Source organism: Mastigoproctus giganteus, chromosome 8 (assembly GCF_048544385.1).
Source record: "Mastigoproctus giganteus isolate SK-2022 chromosome 8, ASM4854438v1, whole genome shotgun sequence".
Taxonomy (NCBI): domain Eukaryota; kingdom Metazoa; phylum Arthropoda; class Arachnida; order Uropygi; family Thelyphonidae; genus Mastigoproctus; species Mastigoproctus giganteus.
Window position 1 is genome coordinate 68,014,443 of NC_143582.1, and position 17,901 is coordinate 68,032,343.

General features: G+C 36.1%; 1 protein-coding gene across 1 annotated transcript in view; it reads right to left on the reverse strand.

Moving 5' to 3' along the window:
• Positions 1-17,385, reverse strand: part of LOC150081595 (uncharacterized) — a 109,279-nt gene extending 91,894 nt beyond the window's left edge. The window contains exons 1-2 of the mRNA XM_090380254.1: positions 17,280-17,385; positions 4,724-4,759 (exon numbers count right to left, since the gene is read on the reverse strand). The gene's annotated coding sequence lies outside the window, so the exon portion shown is untranslated. The remainder of the gene's footprint in view (positions 1-4,723; positions 4,760-17,279) is intronic.
• Positions 17,386-17,901: the final 516 nt, after the last annotated feature.

Below are 17,901 nucleotides of genomic sequence, written 5' to 3' on the forward strand. Positions count from 1 at the left end.
AAAAAATAAAAAAAGTTTCTCATAGGTACCATATCAGCAGTTCAATTTAGGGAACAAGTCATGGAGGGTTAAAAAGAGTGGTATACAGTAACAGTTTTCACATATTGGACCAATGAAAAATCATTACATCACTACCGTATCAGAAATTTACAAGGCTGATAATTCTAGACACATTATCATCACTCACGCAGAAAGTCCATTTATGCTTTTCTTGCCTTGTGACTTGAATAAAGCAAGCTGCTTGTTTCTTTTAAATGTTATGTCAACATAACATTTAAAAGAAACAAGCAGCTTGCTTTATTCTGATTCTGAATCTGTATTAGGCATGATTCTGAATCTGTATTAGGCATTTCAAGGTAATGGAGAGTTTCAAACAAGAGGATGAGCTTCAGTTCTTCTGCTTAGCAAGAAAGTACTTTATGGATGCACATGGCCATTGAAAAATTATATTCTTATAAATATCATTTTCAAATTTGAAATTTTTTGTGGACAAGTGTCCAGTATTTTTCAGTTTCATCAAAGATAAAGAAATAGATGAAGTAATAAGAAGGCATCAGTTTCAGTCTGAGAACCTATCAAATGCTATTATGAAAGAAGAAACTGGCAAGTACAAGAAAGCTGCAAATATAAAAAATTATCCCAAGTCATGTTTGCCATTTTAACAATTCCTCATAGGAACGCTGGATGTGAGAGAATGTTCAGCCGGGTTAGAGAAAGACTTTTCAAACCTAGCTGAACATTCATTAAACAAAAAATGAGTCCGGATCTTTTCTTTATGAAGCTCTGGATATGGTCCTGATATGTGTGTAAATGGGAAATGTGTAATATATGTGTAAATGGGTTATCTTGCAGACACAGGCTGCACAAATGCTTGTGCGGCCTGTAGCTTGTATGGGGTTCAGCTTTTGACACAGGCTTCATTATCCATGCACCAGCTAGATAGTTAAAAAAATAAAGTTACTCTATATATATCACAGTTTCATGTATTTTCTTAATTTACTCAATAAAATAATAAACAGATGAAATGTAAAATAAATGGCGTGCAGTAAGGCACACACACACTTAAAGACTGATAGTATTTTTTGATAAACATCTGATAATCTGGCACTGCTGAATTCCCAGGATGTTTTTATTTATTTTTTTTTTCCTGCCCATGGTTAATCATCATGGTTTTCATACATAGCCAACACAACCACTTGCCATAATGCTATTTGAAAATTGAAATAATGCTAAATAATCACAAAATAATTCTACCTCAAAATTAAGTTGCTGCACAATGCTGACCACTGTTCAATTTCACCAATAAATTTTTCAGTGTCAATCATTGTAACTAGCTAATAATAACAACACATCAGCATGAACAGTATACTACTTAGCTGGAAAACAGTGTTCACCACCCAACTAAATTCAAAAATATTAGTACATCGCTGGCAGCATTCCACCACACACACTGAAACAAATGCAGTGATATTTTTAATACTCAATTAGCATGTGACATTTTGAATGCTTGTGTATCCTAAAGTGAGGTGTGAATTTTGTAAAGAATATTCAAAACTTCCTATTCCATACAGGACTATATAGCCTTTTAAGAACCACGATGGGAAATAACAAGATGATGTCCTCCCTCCCCACTATAGGAAAAATTTCCAGCAATACTGTATTCATTTTGTTACCACCCTTTGTAATCAAAGGTTCCACTGAAAATATTAATTGTGCTTTCCCTAAGAGGTGAAAGGCCCCACATCCAGATTAAATGGATGGGTCTTTCATGCTTCGACCTCAATATGGCCCTGATTCCACTGATTTATACAATGGAACTGTATAAAGCATTTTGTGAATATCATTGGAATGAATTGTTCAGAGAACTAAATCAAGAATGTATAATTACTCTTTTCATTATCAATTAACTTGTGTTTGTTGCTATCCAAGTGTACATTATCCTAGGATAACTGCTCCAAAATTCCACACTTTGCATCTACCAATGTCACACACTTTATTATTGTTCTGCCCAGCCAAATAATTATACAGATTGTGCTGGAGTAGCATAGTCTTATACTTCTCACACTTATCAATAAACTAGTTATTTCCTAAGTTATTTCAAAGGACAATCCTTTGTTTTAGCCAAATTGCCCTTATCCTTTATTGAAACGAGAAAGGATGCAATTTGTCCTTTATTTTCATTTTTCAATGCCTGTGCCTCGTAATGGCAGTGGCGAATTTCTGCACAAGGGTAGGAGGCGTATGCCTCCTACCTTCGAACCCCACATGTGCAGGGCCCCCAAACCGAGAAAAAATTACAATTTCTTTTCAAAGCTGTTAAAAACCACCTCAAATGCAAAATCCGCCACTGAGAAATGCATCGTAAAGAGATAATCTTAACCTATTCTAGCCTCTCCGGCTCATATATGTAGTTTCACAAACCGTGTGCTTAACTTCATACTTCTTGATGATATTATAATTTTTTGACAAAGCATAAAAACTTGCACCTGTGTGGCCATGATCTAATTTTACGAAAATTGTGCAACTGGTAGATAATTATACGTATCGGAAAAATCACTTTATAATATGGAGTTCAATGGCTTTGTTTAAACTGTTTTTCCCTATAACTTTACAAAGAAACATCTATTTCATTTATACGGTTCCATCAGATATGGAATTTCCTCCAAAAAAGAAGAGAGGAGAATTGGGAGCAAGAATACAAATGATCCTCATGAGGCGATATATTAATTTATATTTAAAGTTAGTTATATGGGCATCTTAGCAGTTACTCAGCATAAAGACTGACAAGTTGATAAATTGGCAAATTCTTCAAATCTTCTTGATAGGTTTCTTGTGAAAAAGAATATGAAAGAAGAGGATTTATTTAGTACAGCTGAAATAATTCATATTTATCGTTCAATTAAGCATCACCATTCTTATAACCATTAGATTATGCTTTACAATTTCATGCTTTACAATGATTCAAAAATTGCACCAAAAATATCATGTGGAAGAACTAAATCTGCTGCCATTGTTTGTAATGTTTTAGGTAAAAAAGCATTGCAGATTGTTTTGGATGATTTAAAACATCATGATCCACCATTATTTTTTTTGTTTACAGATTGATGCTTCTAATAGAAAGAATATGACAATATTTCCTTTGTCAATTCAGTTCTTCAACAAAGAATACAGTCCTACAAACTATTTAGTTGATTTTTTTTTAAAATGCTGATGAAAGTGCAGATAGAATGTTTGAGTGCCTAAAAAATTCAATGAGTAATTTAGGATTGGATTGGCAAAGGGTATCTAGTTTCAGTGCAGACAATGCAAACTGTAATTTTGGGAGTAATAAATCCTTATTCCAAAATATTAAGAAATTAAATGAAGACGTAATTAAAGCAAACTGCCATGATCACATTATTCATAATTTAGCTAAATATGCTTTCGGTAATTTAGATATTGATATAGAAAATACTATCTTGAAAATATATGGTAATTTTTCTGTTTCAGCTAAAAGAAGGGATAATCTTAAAGAATTTCATGAGTTTGCCAATACAAAGTTTAAGGAAATTTTAAGGCACATACCAACTAGATGACTTTCTTTACAACCATGTATAGAACGAATTTTGCTTTCATGGAAAACTTTGAGCCTTTATTTCGTAAGCAAACCAAAAGACTGTTCCAAACAGCTTTTTAAAATCCTTCAAATTAATGAAAATTCAACAGAGGTCCCTATAAATATAGAATTATATTTTCTTTTTTCAATGTATGCGATCAAAATAATTTGAAAAAAAAAAAAAAAGAGCTTAAAAAGAATGAAACATGTGCCAGGGATATTTTTCATATAATGAATTATCTAAAAAATTCACTGAAGAATCGTCTTGATCAAGAATTTTTTGGGTATCAACAGAGCTGGAACTAATGTGGGGTGAGTGAGGCACCAGCCCCAGTGCAGCATTTTAAGGGTGCATCTGACCAGTTATATATTTTAAAATTGCTTCATTTTTGATTTCATTAGTCGGACCTGTGTTTAAAGTACTTCTTTATAGCGAATTTTTTGAATTCCTTTTGGTAATTACATTTAAAAAGATTCTGTAGAATAAAGAAAATTTTCCATATAACAGACAGATTATGAGAGACTTAACTTTGTATACTTTGTATCTGGCCTTTATGCAATTTTAGCAATTAGAAAGTGCAAAATAAGGGTTAAAGGGATTACTGTTCTACAACGTAAGTGGAACATAAGATGTATGCAGCCATCTATCCCACACACACCAAGAAGTCATGCTGGTCAACTGCTTTCGAAAGCCAGTCAAAAGATTAAGGCGTATTCCCGACACGGATAATAGCTTCTGGTCAACTTGTGTTCTTTATTTAAAATAAAAATTTTATTAAAAGAAATACTGCATTATCTTTGTACATGCTACTTATGATTTCAGAAATTTTTGCGATTTTCTGAGATTAAAAAAAATTATTGGCGACAGTGAGAGTGAGAAAAAATTTAAATTGTTGGCGAGATGTGAGAGTGAAAAAAAAATTATATCCAAAATTATTAGAAAAAAATTCTGAATTTATAATCACTTACGGAATAAAAATCTGATTATAAATATCAGATTTATAATCAGATATTTGAAAAATCAAGATATAAAATGTGCAGCCCCTTTACAGCTTCTCCAATTCTTTATGAGTATTGTCTAATAGAATCTTATACAAATGTAGAAATAGCACTATGATTTGTTCTTACCCTGCCTGTAACAGTAGCAGTTTCTTGTGAAAGGTCCTTCAAAGAGAGAAAAATTCAATTAAAATAATACACCTTCATTGCATACTTTTAATTTATGTTAATGTAAAAAGTACTATATTTTGTTTCTATGATTTTATACTAGATATATAAACAAACTATCTGGTTTTCTAATTTCTTTGTAGTTATATGTACTTTCCAGTTTATATAGAATTATTCTCTGTAGATATAAATGAATATTTGTAAGTAGGTGTCATCTACCACCTGACATTCTAGGTGGTAGATGACTTTCATCAACCGGTGCAATACCACCATTTTGCTTATTGCAGGCTTGAAGTGGTGCAACATGTGTTTAGTCACCAGAGCAAAGTTCCGGTCAATCCTTATCCATCTCTTCCATCATGCAGAATGATTGATGACTTTTGAGGTTATGATGAACATCGTGGCGAGATCCAATATTCCTTACAGCTCTAAAACGGTGTTTGCAGGCCGGCCGTTAGTTAGTACACTGGACTGAACATATTGGTAACTCTCTAGGCGGCTTCCAGATCAGCTACTGTATAATCTTGCTACCTCTACTCTGCCAGATAGTGACTGGAGGGAGTCCGAGTAGTGTATGCAGGGAGGCATTGTCGACGACACGTTATGTCAAGGATCTGGATATATTCTTACGTGTACGCCATATCCAAAAATTTCATTACTTCATACAACATACCCCCCAAACACTTCTTAATTCACTTCACAAATATACATGGTCTGAATTCTAATCTCAATGATGTCCATTTCCATTTGCAGTCTGCCAAACCCCATGTACTTTTTCCTGACAGAATTTCAGTTATCGGTTGATTCAACTACTGCTCATCTCAGTTGCCCAAATTATTCGCTGTAAGATTCCTTTTGCCTCAAAGGTGGTACTTGTGTATGGAATCTCCTCTTTTCGATCTTCTCTGGCTTAAAATGTCTCTACATCAGTGTGTCAAATTCATCTGTTGTCTATACTGTTCTCCCAACTCCACTAATCACTTGGAGTTCTTGGACTTCCTCTCCTTGCAACTTGACTTTCTCCAGTCCAACTTTCCTAACAATGAGGTAATTTTCTTTGGTGATTTTAATGTTCACAACTCCAGCTGGCTTCCATTTTCTAGTCACACCAAACCAGCTGGTCAAGGTGCTGAGGCTTTTGCAAATATTAATGACCTTGCACAGATTGTTCGTTTACCTACAAGAATACCGGACAATCCTAACCACACAGCTAACACACTTCATCTTTTTCTCACAAACAACCCTTCTAAGTACACAATCGAAGTAAGAGGTCTTTTAGGCACCTCAGATCACAACTTGGTGATTGTCTCTTCTCTAATGAGCCTTTATCTCATGGCTATTCCCAACCTCGTATTGTTTGGCATTACAAGAATGCAAATTGCGATGACCTGCGAGATTTCTATTCTTCTTTCCCTTGGTCAGATTACTGTTTCAAAACTTCTGATGTCAACGTTTGCCCAGATCGTATCAGTGAAATTATTCTTGCAGGAATGGAATGCTTTATCCCACACTCCACTTTAAAATCTCGTGCTTTATCTAAACCTTGGTTTTCCAATAGATGTGCTAAGACTGTTCAAGAGAAGAATGTTGCATATTTTAATTGGCTTGTTTCTAATTCTTCAGTTTCATTTTCTGCCTACACCAAAGCTCGCAACAATTGTAAAGCAGTTATTAATCAGTCCAAACTAGAGTTTGAACAGGCTAAGAGTAAAAAACTTGCTTCTTGCCCTAATGGTAGCCGAGCATTCTGGTCTCTTGCCAAAGCTACTGGCCACAACTTTTGCCCATCTCTGCTCCCACCTCTGTCCAAACAAGATGGCTCTGTTGTCACTTCAGCCAAGGATAAAGCTGACCTGCTAGCATTCCATTTTTCTTCCAACTCATGTATTAATGATCTTGGTAAAACACCTCCCACCATACTCCATTCAATGCCTCCTGTGGTCTTCCGTCAAAATGATGTCAGAAGGATTCTGACGAATCCTGATGCTAATAAAGCTCCAGGTCCCGATGGTATTTCTCCTCTTGTTCTAAAAACCTGTGCTCCTGAACTTACTCCTGTTCTTTGCCGCCTTTTTTCACTTTCTTATTCCAAAGATGTTTTTCCTTCTGCTTGGAAATTTGCTAATATCCAGCCAGTTCCTAAAAAGGGTGACAAATCCCTCCCATCCAATTATCGCCCCATTGCAATTACTTCTACACTTTCTAAAGTAATGGAGAAATCAATTAACGGCCAACTCTTAAACTACCTAGAAACCTTCCGTCTGATCAACGATCGCCAGTATGGATTCCGTCAGTGTCAATCCACTGGTGACATTCTTGCTTATGTTACTCATTTATGGACTAATTCAATGGAAAAGTTTGGTGAAACACAAGCAGTTGCTCTTGACATCTGAAAGGCTTTCGATCGTGTTTGGCATAAAGCTCTTCTAAACAAGCTTCCACCTTATGGTTTGCCAACTGTTTTTTGTAATTGGTTATCTAGTTTTCTCTCTGATCGCTCACTGAGGGTGATGGTAGATGGCTTGTCTTCTAACTTCTCCACTATCGCCCCATTGCAATTACTTCTACACTTTCTAAAGTAATGGAGAAATCAATTAACCGCCAACTCTTAAACTACCTAGAAACCTTCCGTCTGATCAACGATCGCCAGTATGGATTCCATCAGTGTCAATCCACTGGTGATATTCTTGCTTATGTTACTCATTTATGGACTAATTCAATGGAAAAGTTCGGTGAAACACAAGCAGTTGCTCTTGACATCTCAAAGGCTTTTGATCGTGTTGGGCATAAAGCTCTTCTAAACAAGCTTCCACCTTATGGTTTGCCAACTGTTTTTTGTAATTGGTTATCCAGTTTTCTCTCTGATCGCTCACTGAGGGTGATGGTAGATGGCTTGTCTTCTAACTTCTCCACTAATGCCGGTGTCCCCCAAGGTTCAGTTCTTTCCCCCACTCTTTTCCTCTTGTATATTAATGACCTTCTTCCATTGACTAGAAATCCTATCCATAGTTTTGCCAATAATAGCACATTGCGTTCCACTTTCCATTTTGAGAAAACTTGCCATACTCAATCAGCTTCAACTTCTCGAAAATCTGCTACCAATTCCTTAAATGCCAATCTCCAGATAATTCTCCAGTGGGGCAAAGACAACTTAGTTGATTTCAATCCTTTTAAAACTGTCTTGTCTTATATCTCGCAAAAAGGATTCTTCTGCTCCTATGCTTATCTTTGGTGACATTCCAATTTCTAGGCAAAATTATATATATATTTTGGGGATTACCCTAACTTCTAATCTCTCTTGGCACAAGCACATTACAAATATTTCTTCCTCTGCATCTAAAAAACTTGGTTTTCTCTTTCGTTCTCAGCATTACTTTTCTTCCAAACAGCTGTTCACTCTGTACAAATCGCAAATCCGCCCTACCATGGAATATTGTTCCCACATCTGGGGTGGTGCTCCCCAAAACCTCTCTCAGGCTTCTTGATTCCGTTCAGAAGAGGGCAGTTAGGTTAATTAATGATTCATCTCTAACAGAGTCTCTCCACTCACTGTCTCATAGATGTACTGTTTCTGCTGTAAGCCTTTTCTACAGATATTTCCATGGGCACTGCTCTTCTGAATTGGCTTCTATAATTCCTGCTCTCTCTTTCAAAACAGTCCGAACACATGCCGCTACCAGCCAACAACCATTTACTGACCAACTTCTCATCTTCCTCGTTTATTCATTCAACTGCCGTTTTCTGGAACAACCTTCCTTCATACATATTTCCTGAAAATTACAGTCTACAGAAGTTCAAGTCCAATGTGAACAAATATTGTCTTTTGTCTTCTCAACCTCCAACCCAAGCCTGGTACTAAGTACTATAGGTTCTAATACCTCTTGTGTTTGGGGTTTACATATTAAAAAAAAAGTCTTTTTCTTTGACATTTTTGTTTTGTTATATTCATTGTATTATTTAAATTATTTTATTAATAAATATATGCAAATCTTAGACCGTTAAAATAGTAATTTTTATAAATTCATAAAGATTACAGAGGCATAGCAAAGGGGTTGCAAAGGGGGTCCCCTGGTGCCGAGCTTTAGGGGCGCAAAATGAAGGAATTATCTATCAAAATCAGGGGCACCAGGAAGACATGTTGTCCCCAGGTGTCAATGACCCTAGCTACGCTACTGCATATAATGGGGGCATACTTATAACACTATTGCCCCAGGCGTAGGATTGCCTAGTTCCAGCTCTGAGTGTCAAGTTCATCAACATTTTCAGAAATTAGACCTTGTAGTTAAAAGCATAGTAATAAATTATTTCAATGCATTTTATAATACTACATTGAAATATTTAGGAAAGAAATTTAATTTTAATCAAAATACCCCATTTTTGAAACTCAGCAAATTAAGCTTTAAAATTAAGCTTAGGATCATTTGTTGAAGTAACGGAATATTTTAAATTAATAGAAAAACTAAAGTTAGATATGAAGGATTTATTTGATGAGGTTTCAGTCTTGAAAACAAATTATGAAACTGTGTCAACCTCTGAAAAATTTAGAACTTGTTCGGGTACTTCGAGTCAGGGCATTTAATTTTTAAAAGTGTTGATATTAAGCTTTCAAATATTTTCAAGATTATTTCATATGTTTTTCCAGTGCCAGGGACTTCGGCAAATTCAGAAAGGATCTTTAGTGTGAGGAACCCTAAGTGGAGGGATAGGTGAAATAGATGTTCAGTTTCACTCATAAAAAGCAAACTAATGATCTACTTCAATTTTAAAGATAATTGTTTAGATTTTTCTGAGAAAATTAAATATGATGCCGAAGTTATTAAGGCTGCACAAAATATGTTCAATGTGAATGATTTCTAGCTATAAAACCAGTATGTTTTTTTTTTTTGCTTTTTTTCACCTAACTAAAATTACTTTAGCTTGATGTCATTAATGCACTAAACTTGTGTTAAAATATTTAGATCAATTCATGCTTTTTATATTATCCATATTGTTCATTATCCTTATATATCAATCCATATCCTTCCCTATAGAAAACCATGGCTTTCTATAGGGAAGGATATGGAAGGATATTTCCCTTTCCATATAGGGATATGGAAGGATACTTCCCTTTCTATTGGGAAATTTACCATGGCACATTTTAAATTCTAATTAAACTAAAATTTATAAATATTTATAGTCAATATAAAAACTATAATTTTTAAACCAAATTCTAAAAAATATAAACAAAATGTTTAATTATTAACTAAAAAAATCATTCAATTTTCCTTTTTTAGGGTGGGAGGGGATGGAGTGAGAGTTGGAGAGTGGTAGCAATAATTATTTTTGAGTGTCCTTTAATCCAGTCATAAAAATCTGGCAACCTTACCTATAGTTATCAACAATCGTAAGCATTTAACTTGAAATACCTTTATAAATATCATTAATTAATTTTGATCCCACTTTTTTTTATATATATATTTGACCCTTCTTTCCCTAGAAAACATTCTAACAACGAATTAACTCTGGGTGCTTTCCGAGGCAATTTTTTGCTACAGTTTCTATATTGAAAACTCAAGAAGTCTCTCTAATGGACAGATTAAAATTGAAAATAATCTGTGCATGATATCATGTAACTGCTAATGGGTTAATAAATATCAGACATTGTAAGAAACTCAGCAAAAAAACATTGTGGGACTCCATTTGCAAACACTGATCCATGAAGAGCATAAGCCATTAACTCTGCCTGCTACCACTTAACCTTTATCCATGGCAGTAATTTGATGCTAACGCCACATTACTCCATTTTTATATCAAAGTCATTCATGCAAAACTGCATTAAAAGCAATTTCAAAGGTTTAAGTAAACAATGTCAGAATTACAATTTTCATCTAATTCTTTTATGACAACGACATGGCTTTCTCTTAATAATATCATGGTGCATTATAATTCTATTCCTCTCCAGCTAATCCTACATCACATCCTTAAAAGGAATAATATTAAATGGAAAAGGATAAACAATTATCTATTCTGTGTAACTTTAACTACTTACAAACACACTTAGTATCTTGTTAACAGGAGTGTCTACAATTAAAATTTAATTTATATATCATATAAATAACTGAATTATAACCACCTCATCCAAAATGGACTAGGCTGCATGGCTTACAGTATAAAAAGCCAAACGGCTGTATACATTACAGCAGTGTTAAAGTGCATCTAATTGCGGAAGTCAAAGTGGTAAAGCAGCAGTTAGGGTACATAATAAAGCTATCACAGAGTTTCAAAAGGATTTTGGGAGATCGTTTGTTGGGCATTTCCATATTGGAAACAGCATGTCTTGTCGGTTGCTCATGGCCCACTATGGTTAAGATGTACAAAGAACGGTACGGGTAAAACACCTCCCACTGACAGAATTGTAAAGAATTATGCAAGGCAGATGTTTGTGGTGAGCAAAGGGTGTAGCATACTGTATGAGCTCATTGACTGGTCATTGTGTGGCAACTGACATAGCAATACAATATGGAGAATGCAAGAACAATATCCCAAATGATGACGCACCACAAACTCAGATGTATGGGGTTCAACAGCAGATGACACAAAAGCCACCCTCTCCTCACCACTAATCATCGTTGACAGTGAACGCTGTGGTGTCAACAACACACTGATTGGACATTGTAGAACTTGAAATGAGTGTGCTAGTTTGATGAGTCAAAATACCTGGTACAACAGAGAGAGAGAGAGATACCTTCATGTATGGCACAAGCAACATGAATCCATTACTGCAGATTCCTGTGCAAGTCTTCTGATATCTACAGTCAATACTAGACAAACAGTGGCAGTTATCTATGCTAATGGTTGCCCAACATGGTATTAGGTAGGTTGTCATAATTCAGTGATCACTCAGTGTATATGCATATATAGTATACATAGATATACATACAGTTACACATATTATAACGATACATATAGTCATACAAATACATTTATTACTGCTTTTAACTTCATACATATAGTCATACAAATACATTTATTACTGCTTTTAACTTCATACATATATTCGTGTGTGTGTATGTATGCATGCACATGCCTGCGCACCTACAAAAATAGTCCCTATTAGTCACAGAAAAATTACCAAACAATCCTTTAAACCAGTGTTCCAAAACAGGTTCGTAGCCTAGTGGTCAGGCGCGTGGGTGCATAAGTATACATGCCTTGAGTGACAGGGGTTCAAGCCCGTGACTACTGAATACGGTGCTGTTTCTTGTATTCTGTCTATCTTATGAACTCCTCTGATCATTTGGTTGTCCCGGAGTAAAAACAGAAAATTTATTTATTTATTTATTATTTATCTATGGACCCTTCAAAAATCAAAAAAAAAGTTTACGGATCACCCCCACCTTCAAAAATCAAAAAACTTTACAGACCTTCAAAAATCAAAAAAAGTTTGCAGACCCCTACATGTATATATGTTTCTCTGTGTGTATATGTATAAACACTGGGTTTTCTGAAAATAAAATTCAAAGTTTTGTGTTTAAAACAACTCAACTTGATTCTAAATAAATATATAATAACTTTATTTATCATAAATTTGCTATACATAGAAGGTGCCTCCATAACCAGGTGGGCAGGAGCAGCAGTGCATAGCAAATGCTTCTTGATTAGACCAGGGTTCGAGCCCATGATCACCAAATACGGAGGATGTGGAAAGGTCAGGGAATGACCACCGCATATCCCTGGAGCAATATGGCCTTAGTTGCTAATGCTCCTGCAAAACCAAAATAACAATAACAAACTATAGATAGAACGAATAATCTCACTAGTTCCAGAGGGTCCATATCGCGTACCCCTGGAACTGGTCTACGAATCCCCTGGTGTCCACGGACCCGAGTTTGGGAAATGCCGCTTTAAACTGTTTATGGACAGTATCTTACAGCAATTCTATAACTTAGAATGATAAATTGCAGTGATTTATTAACCTGTTGTTGGTAATGAAGTCATTATCATCTCCAAATTTTTTAATTGGTGTTTAGTTTGTCGCAAACTATAATGCTTTCAAAGATAATTTCTTTTTAGACAGTTTCTTTATTATTTGTTAAAATGATCATCAAATGTATTTTAAATATGATATCACAGCTGCCAATGTGTTACTATACAATTTGTTCACAAAAACCAAGGCTAGCAAAGCAGGCAATTATATTTGCTAAAACACAGAGTGGATAGCAAGAATGTAACAAAAGTGTACACAATGCTGAAGCAAAACTCAAAATCAGAACCAAGGTTCTGATTTCAAGTTTATTTTTTCTTCAACTTTATTTTTTCCATTTAAGATGTCCACCAAAAAAAAAAAAATCACTCTTCACATCACCGATCTGATTCAAAATGCAATCATACAGGCATATCCAACCTTTCATGGTCATATGCAATACATTCTAATCCTAAAGAAACAACAAATAAATTAGGAACTAGTAGTAGTAGTAAGGGCATGTGATGCAAGGAAGCAAGCTTATGTAACATAAGCCAAAAAAAAAAAAGCATTTCACATATCAATTCCCTCTAAAAGTTTGTCCAGCTCCTCCTTGAATTTATTTAAGCTATCAACTCCCACAACAGATGGAAGTTTGTTCCAGCAATCACCTACCTGCTGGCTAAAGACAACTTTCCATACATATATTCTACAACTGCCTTTCCTCAATTTAAATTTATGACCCCTCAGGTTCGTAATCCAAGCTAGAGTTTTGGTTTTTTTTTTTTTTTTTTTTTTTTTTTTTAGGAGCATCAGCAACTAAAGCCATATTGCTCCTGGATATGCGGTGGTCATTTCCTGACCTTTCCGCATCCTCCGTATTTGATGGTGACGGGCTCGAACCCCGGTCTATCAAGAAGCGTGTGTTACGCACTGCTGCTCCTTCACACCTGGCTACGGAGGCGCCTTCCAAGCTAGAGGAAGGATCCCATCAGCATTGAGCTTGCTGAACCCATTCAAGGCCTTACACAACTCAATCAGATCACCTTGCTGCAATTTGCAGAACTTAAGCCTTTCTTGATAAGAGAACCCCTTCGTTCCCCTCACCGATTTGTTGACCTTCTCTGTAATCGCTCAAACAACTCTACATCCTTCCTAAAATGAGGCCTCCAGACCTGTATGCAGTACTCAAGGCATGGCCTGACCATTGCCTTATACAAAGGGAAAATCACCTCCTTTTCCCTACTGGGTTGGTCACTCACACACTAGCAAGGCTATTGTGGATTTACTGGATGATTGTTTTCTATAGCAGAATGTTCAGGAGGCAAATAGAGGGAGTATTACTCTTGATCTAATTATCAGTAGTGATTCTTTTGCATCATCAAGAATCTGCAGATAAAGGAATCACTAGGTGGTAGTGATCACAGTGTGCTGAAGTGGGATTTACTCAGAGGTAACTACCATCAAGGGCAAAGGGGTTTTTCCTTTCATAAAGGGGACTACGGTGGTCTGAGACAGTATTTAAATTCTATACTGTGGGATCAACTGATGATGTTACCAACAGGCAAATTCAAAATGGGAAGCATTCAAAGAATTAATCTTGGAAGCTACTAGGCTTTTCATACCAACTAAGAACTATTGTTCAAGATTTAGGCCTAAATGGATGTCAGATGAACTAATTAGGCATGTGACAGAGAAGAAATATGCATGGGATACATATAAATTAACATGTAACACAGAAGCCTATGATAGATATAAGCTGGTCTGTAACCAAGTTACAAAGGAGGTTAGGCAGGCGAAGGCAGATTACGGGAAATCTTTGGGAAAGGATGCAAAGCAAAACAGCAAAGAGTTCTTTACTCTAGAAGGAAGGGGATGAATCAGATTGGTCCACTTGATATCAATGGCTCAACTGTTGATGATCTTGTCAGGTAGCTAACAAACAATGAATATTTTGCATCTACATTCACACATCAGGAGTTATTCAGGCAGGGGAATGCCAGAGGTGTATTCAACTCTGGCAGTAAACTAGATAATCTTGTAATAACTGAGAGTAAAGTGGAGGAGATATTGTTGAAGATAAACATAAGAAGAGACCTGGGGTGGATGGAATCTATCCAGTTATATTAAAGGAGGCAGCAAAGGAAGTAAGCAAACCCTTGGCCATAATTATGAGAGCTTCCCTGGACTCAGGGGAGGTACCCATGGACTGGAGATGTGCAAATGTGACCCCCAATCCACAAAGAAGGATCAAAGTGAGACAGGTAATTACAGACCTGTTAGTTTAACTCATTCAGGGAAATTAATGGAGGCACTGGTTAAAGAAGCATTGCAGGTTCATCTAGACAAGACTTCAGTTATTGCTCAGACACAGCATGGGTTTGTTAAGGGGAAGTCTTGTCTGACTAATCTGATTGGATACTATGATGTAGTCACAAAGGAACTGGATGCAAAGAATAACTTTGATATCATATATTTGGATCTTAGAAAGGCCTTTGATACTGTTGCACATGGAAGACTGCTGCACAAATTGGAGCAGTGTGGAAATGGAGGCAAATTGCTGCTATGGATAAAGGGATGGTTGAGTGGGAGAAGACAGAGTGGTAATCAATGGACACTGCTCTTCGTGGACTAATGTTATTAGTGGAGTCCCTCAGGGTTCAGTGTTGGTCCATTGTTGTTTTCTGTATTTATAAATGATATTGATGATGGTATATCAGGCTTAATGTTCAAGTTTGCAGATGAAACGAAGGTTGGCAGGGTTGTTAATGACACTAATGACAGCATACTGCTGCAACAGGATCAAGAAAAGTTGAGCAGATGAGCTGAGAGGTGGCAAATAAAGTTTAACATTGACAAATGTAAAGTACTACATATGGGAAGCAGTAATTCTAGAGTAACGTATCAACTCTGTGGTACACACTGACAGTGGTAGAGAATGAAAAGGACCTGGGGGTACTTGTGCAGGCAGATATGAAGTTTTCTGAGCAGTGCAGACAGTCTGCAAGAGTAGTTCATGGTGTCTTGTCACTGATATACAGGAATTTTTCTAGCAGGGATAAGGAGGTGATTATCCCCTTGTATAAGACAATGGTCGGGCCACACCTTAAGTACTGTATACAGGTCTGGAGGTCTCATTTTAAGAAGGATGTAGAACTGTTGGAACGAGTTCTACATCCTTCAGATACAGAGAAAGGCAACAAAATTAGTGAATAGAACAAAGGGTTGCTCTTACGAAGAAAGGCTTAAGTTTTGCAAATTACACTGTCTGGAGACTAGGCACCTGTGAGGTGATCTGATTGAGCATGCTCAATGCCAATGGGATTCTTCCTCTTGCTCAGAATAATTACCTGAAAGGGCATAAATTCAAATTGAGTAAAGACGGTTGTCGGCTAGATGTGCGGAAGTTTAACTTTAGCCAGCAGGTGGTTGATTGCTGGAACAAACTGCCATCTGTCATTGTCAAAGTTCATAACTTAAACAGATTCAAGGCAGAACTTGACAAACATTTGGAGCAAGGGGATGGATGAAATAAGGGGCTTTTTTTTTTTTTTTTTTTGGCTGGTACTATATAAGCTTGTTTTCTTGCATCATATGCCCCTGCTTTTTTTTTTTTTTTATGAAAACCCCAAACACGAAAGGTATCAAAACCTATAGTACTTAGTACCATGCATGGGTTGAAGGAGAAGTATGGGGGGAGGGGGGATGCCGGAAACTTTGCTCTAGAGACTAAACATGGATTTCACCACTTCAAGCCTCCAATAAGCAAAGTGGTGGTATTTCACCGGTTAATGAAAGTCATCTACCACCTATGGTAATGCTAATAGCAAAATTCCTATCCATCATTTACGATGCCCCATGACCTGCTCTGGTTGCCTGTCTGCACTGCTCAGAAAACTTCATATTTGACCGCACAATTACCCCCAGGTCTTTTTCATTTTCTACCATCCTAAGTGTAGTACCACACAGTTGGTATGTTTCTCTGGAGTTATTTCTACCCACATGCAGTACTTTGCATTTGTCAATGTTAAACTAATTTATGTGGTGCTCTCTAGCTAGAGAAAAAAACGCAGATAAGATTGCAAAAAACTAAATACAGAGTTGAACTCACAATTACCCATAATTATTCATGCAAAATATGTCAAGTAATGCCGCATTTCTTTTTGTTTATATAGTAAATGTTTTTAAATAACAGAAAGAAATTATTGCACAGAACTATTATGAATCGGCCGCCGTAAATTATATGCTTTTAGATTTCGGGTTTTTTTGTTTTTTTTTTTTAATTTTGATATGGATTTTATAGCTTTTATTACATATCACCCCTTCGTTGTTTTTCTTTTTTTTTTTTTTTTCAGATTTTTTTTTTTTTTTTTTTGTTAAACCTAAAACGAGACTAAGTCAAAAAGTAATAATTACGGTTAAATAAAACTAAACAGTAAAGTTACAACACATTTTACGGAACTAATAGTATTTAATTATGACAGTTTAACATGCAGGAATTATACAAGAAAGAAAATACAATTTCAGAAAATATTACAACAGTACAGTATTGACAAAAATCCACCACACGCTCACCTGCCACGTATTTTGTTGCTAACTGCGCTTAAGCAAAAAGTAAGGTACCAAATCTATCTAATGGTGTGTTATTTTAGTTCGACCGAATTCAATCGAAAGCGTATAAATGAAGGGCAGAGATTCAGAAACGGGTACCCCTTTCAAAATGGCGGCGAGACGGCCGTGATTGATGCGTGTTGACTCCGCCCATTGTCACATGATCTCCTTAACACACGGAAACAGCCGGTATGGGTGGCACGCATTGCGTGCCAGCCGTGTCATCCCAGTGCCACGTACCTAACGGCACTGGAAATACGAGGCACGCTAAGGTAAACCCAATAAATTTAAAAGTTCAAGTTACAAAAATGTCACGTGACATTTGAATAAGTCGGATATAGCTGAAAAGGGGAGAAGGTAATTTAAAAGGAAATTTCGCGAAAGAAAAGGAACGGCAAATCAACAAAATTTAAAAATAAAACATTATTTCGCGAGCATTAACAACGAACTGAGACGAAGAAAAACCACTCACCTCATCGGTCGGGTGAAATTTCAACGACTTTGAACGGTCCGATGCTTGACAATTTAATTTTAAGTTACTTAATTCTTTACTTTCATTTTATTTTGTTTCTTCTTTCGTTTTAAT